The sequence below is a fragment of the Kryptolebias marmoratus genome, linkage group LG2, assembly GCF_001649575.2.
Source record: "Kryptolebias marmoratus isolate JLee-2015 linkage group LG2, ASM164957v2, whole genome shotgun sequence".
In the NCBI taxonomy this organism is placed as follows: Eukaryota; Metazoa; Chordata; class Actinopteri; order Cyprinodontiformes; family Rivulidae; genus Kryptolebias; species Kryptolebias marmoratus.
This window is the reverse complement of record NC_051431.1, coordinates 28,518,836-28,523,520: the sequence shown is the minus strand read 5'-3', so window position 1 is coordinate 28,523,520 and position 4,685 is coordinate 28,518,836. Positions and strand designations below refer to the sequence as shown.

At 43.4% G+C, this 4,685-nt stretch overlaps 1 protein-coding gene across 3 annotated transcripts in view; it reads right to left on the bottom strand.

Moving 5' to 3' along the window:
• The window catches only part of tpst1 (tyrosylprotein sulfotransferase 1), a 75,586-nt gene that overhangs the window by 66,529 nt on the left and 4,372 nt on the right, over window positions 1-4,685 (bottom strand). The window contains exon 2 of one of the 3 annotated variants that reach the window (XM_037979967.1): window positions 2,182-2,362. The exons of the other annotated variants lie outside the window; for them this stretch is intronic. The gene's annotated coding sequence lies outside the window, so the exon portion shown is untranslated. The remainder of the gene's footprint in view (window positions 1-2,181; window positions 2,363-4,685) is intronic. 3 annotated transcript variants of the gene reach the window in all.

Here is a 4,685-nt window from a genome sequence, read left to right as displayed (position 1 = left end):
TGTGAGGCGTAGCTGTGGCCGACAACAGCGAGTTAATAAAAACTGTTCAGCTTCCACGAGAGTCGCGCTTTGTGTGAGCTATCGCATAACCAGGAAAGTGTTACAATATTTTCAACAAACGAGCTAAAACCAGAAAAACTTCCGGTTCAAAAGTGGTTTCGTCCAATCAGCGATTTCTCAGGTCTCCCACTCGGACCTACCTTTTCCGGTTTGTTAATGTAATTGCGTTTCTGTTTTTTGTTTGTGTGCTTCCTTTTTTGTTTGCGTGCTTCGTCATTTTTTTGCGTGCTTCGGTTTTTGTTTGTGTGTTTCCTTTCTTGTTTGCGTGCTTAGTCTTTTGTTTGCGTGCTTCATTAATGTTGTGTTGTGGTTTGCACTTCAGGGCCACCATAAAACAGTGTTCTTGGAACACAACACCAGGGTTTCCCCCAGCGTATTATTAGCCTGGCGGGCCGCCAGGCTTTGCTGACCTTGCCACCAGGCTAAACTCTGCTTGTTTATTATAAATACGTCATTTTTTTTAAACACGTTTTTTTCCACCCGCTCCCCTAAAACCGCTACCTTTATCTACCTCACCACGCGAGGGTGCGCGCACCAACAGTGACATAATCGCGCTGTCCCCGCCCCTGCGCAAAGGTCCCACGCGGTGTTGCGTTGTGCACCTTTTATAACTTGGTGTGGACCGTGTGCGCCGCGCTCCATTCAACCATCTGCTCTCTTTTTACCATATTTCCACTGGTTATGTAGCGTACTGCCCCCTCTTTTTGGAGAATACTGCACCGACGTAAGCACCAAGTATAAACGCCCACTGCACGCTCAGGTCCGCGTGCTGTTCGCAGAGCCCTGCGCAACTCTAATGAGCCCTGAGGCCGAGCCACCTTCAGCTACTTAGAATGTTGTCAGAGCCACAGTAATAAACATGGAACGAGTGGGTTTAACCAAAATTGGGGGAAAGATGCGAAAAGGAAAACTATAGCCGGTAGAAGATAATAGAGTCTGTTGACATTTGATACATATATATTGCTGCACTAAAATGCAGCAAATCTCATTTGTGAAATTTCAGGTAAATGTCACTTCAAAATAAAGCTTGAAAAAAGTAAGAAATTTAATTATTTTTTCATATTTTTCAGAGAATAACTGACAACGTATGTAATTGGGATATATCGTGATATATATCGTTAACGTGATATAAAATTATCCATATCGTGATATAGGATTTTTTTCCATATCGCCCAGCACTAGTTGTCGGTTGTTATTTATTGGCCTGGAAGTGAGACGTGTGTTGGTGCTTTGTTTGCACTTTTTCATTTATGTTAATTTAATTTATTTGTAAATGTGACTTAAATTAGGATTTAAATTAGGTGCAATCCATTAGTGTTTATTTTTATTGTATTTTTGTTTAAATAAGTATTTCAAAAGTGCCTTTTTGTAAAACTGTAGTTGTGTAAATATTTGGCACACATCTAACAATATCAAATAATAAATAGCCATATTTTCGACTTTCTGTCAACTTTAATCATTTTTTTTTACTAAATCACGGTCGGCCGGCGGTTGGCCAGAGATCTGCCGGCAAACGGCCACCTACCACCAGGCTTAGCCTCTTTTCTAGGGGAAACCCTGCATAACACACTAAAGGAAGCTTTTGCATCCTTTGAGTTTCTCTTTTTTTCACTATTTTGTGAACAGTGATAGACCAGTCAAACCCAAAGGTAAAAACTGTGGTAAACATATTAAACATACAGTTTACTCAGGTAAAGATTATCACAGCTTTGCCTACAAACTGGAGTTACGAGTGTCATGTTACATCTCACACCAAGGCTAAAATGTGTTTGGGTTAAATTAATTGAGCTTCTTCTCTCCTTTTACTGATACTTTATCCTCCTCGCTGAAGATTTTTTCCTTTGATTTGTTAGGGAAAAAAATGGTAGCTAAAGCTGTTCTCCAAAGGGCAACAAAAGCAAAAGCACTTAGAGCAAATTTGCATCTCATAGTGACCTGATGGGTTTGTAACAGTGAAAGAAAAAACATTTTTTTTAATTTTTAAGTCAAGTGCATGCACAGAAGACTAATTATGGCCAAGAAGCCTCGGTCCTTCCATCATTATTGTCTTACTAAATGAATTTTATTATTTTGAGCTTAAGAAAAACAGAAAAATATGTTTATTGTTTATTGTGTACTCACCATTAGGGAGCACAAGTCAGTGCATCTCTTGTGCCGGTCCCAAGCCCGGGTAAATGGTGAGGGTTGTGTCAGGAAGGGCATCCGGCGTAAAACACCTTGGCCAAAACTAACATGCGAGTTCATCCAAGTGACACCATACCAGATCGACCGAGGCCCGGGTTAACAACAACTGCCACCGATGCTGTTGACAAACAGGGGACCAGCAGAAATTGCGCTACTGTAAGTCGACGATCACGAGGAGGGAAATGTGCCAGGAGACAGTGGGAGAAGAAAAAAGTCAAGAGTGTAGGACTGAGGGTAGCAACTCTAAACATAGAGACAACGACAGGCAAAGGTAGAAGGCTAGCTGACATGATGCAGAGAAGGAAGGTAGATGTATTATGTGTGCAAGAGACAAAGTGGAAGGGCAGCAAGGCTCACAGCATTGGGACAGGGTTTCAGCTTTTTTACCATGGTGTGGATAGGAAGAGAAACGGAGTAGGGGTGGTCCTGAAGGAGGAGTTTGCAAGAAATGTAGTTGAGGTGTTTAAGAGTGTCAGACAGGGTGATGTGTCTGAAGGTAGAAGTTGATAGTCTGATGTTCAATATTGTCAGTGGTTATGCTCCACAAGTTGGATGTGATGTAAAAGAAAAAGAGAAATTCTGGAAGGATCTTGATGAAGTGATAGAGAGTATTCCCAAGGAGGAGAGAGTGGTGATGGAGCAGATCTGAATGGACATGTTGGTGAAGGAAACAGAAGAGATGAGGAGGTGATAGGAAGGTTTGGGGTCAAGGAAAGGAACCAGGAAGGACAGATGGTGGTAGAATTTTGCCAAGAGGAAAGAAATGGCTGTAATCAACACCTATTTCCAAAAGAGGGAGGAACACAGGGTGACCTATAAGAGTGAAGGCAGGAGTACGCAGGTAGACTACATTCTGACATTCTGTGTAGAAGAGGTAACCTGAGGGAGATTGTGGACTATAAGGTTGTTGCAGGGGGACATGTGGCCAGACAGCACTGGGTGGTGGTGTGTAGGATGTGTGTTGCGGTGAAAAAGAGGAAAAGAGTAAAGGCAGAGAAGAGGACCAAATGGTGGAAGTTGAGAAAGGAAGAATGTTGTAAGGAGTTCAGAAAGGAGCTGTTAAAGGCTCTAGGTGGTAAGAAAGGCTTTTGAGATGACTGGGCTACTACAGCCACAGTGGTTAGAGAGACAGGTAGGAAGGTATTTGTTGTGTCATCAGGACAGAGAAAAGATTATAAGGAGACCTGGTGGTGGAATAGTAAAGTGCAGGAAGTTATCCAGAGGAAAAGGTTAGCCAGGAAAGAATGGTACAGTGAGAGGACTGAAGAGAGTAAACAGGAATATAGGGAGATGCAACATAGGACAAAGGGGGAAGTAACAAAGGCAAAACAGGAGGCATATGAGTTATAAAAGAGGCTGGACACTAATGCCCCTTTTCCACAGGTGCCAGAACAGGACGGTACGGGACGGCACAGGACAGTTCGGTACCGTTTGGGTGGTTTTCCATTACACTTCTGTACAGTTCTAGTGGGTGGGTTCTGGGCGGTCCCCGTGTCCGGAAACTGCCATTACGCGCCTTTGCCAGCTAGTGGCGGTAATGCTCCAAAGCTTTTTGTCAGCCACCAATAAACGTAGCAGAAGAAGTACAAGTAGTAGAAGAAGAAGAAGATCGCAAACACATCAATGGAGGACATGGTCGTGTTACTAAACATTTTGCTCAGTCTGTGGCTTTTGGCAAGACGCCAAAGAGAAGAATCCAGGAGAAGGTTGTGAGCACACAAGAAACACACAAGAGAAGTACAGGAGAGTGTGGGAAGTGCTGAAGCAGTATGAAGACGAAGACAGGACACGATCTAGACAACGTTTGATGGTAAGCTAATGCTAATCTGCTAGTGGGCTGTACGAACAATGCCGAGCGTAAAAGTACTGTATGTGATGTCGATGAAACAAGCTAATATGCTGCGCGTATGTTTTTCAGATGAATCTCCTACAAAATCAGCGGCGCAAACCAAAAGTCTGGGCGTTTAACCGAGCCTCCGAGTGGTGGGATGTTGTTGTTCCTGGATTCACAGACGCGCAGTGGGTGGACAACTTCCAGATGTCGGAACAAACGTTTATCTACGTGTGCAACAAACTTCGTCCAGCTCTGGAGCGACAGCATACGTCTTTTCGCCATTGTGTGCCATTAAAGAAGAGAGTGGCCATTGCACTGTGGAAGCTGGCTACTGGCTCAGAGTACAGGAGTGTTGGACATCTTTTTGGAGTCAGCATCACTACGGTGTGTAGGTCTGTGCAGGAGTTTTGTATTGCAGCAGAGACAGTGTTGGTGCCCGAGCAGAACCACGAAAAAGAATATTTAACAATCCAAAAAGTGCAAGGTCAAACAAGTTGTAAAAGAGCCGGGGAAAGTTGCGAAAAGTGAAACTATAGCCGGCCGAAGATAATGGAGTCTGTTGTCATTTGATACTGTTACGTTGTAACAGGTACATATATATTGCTGC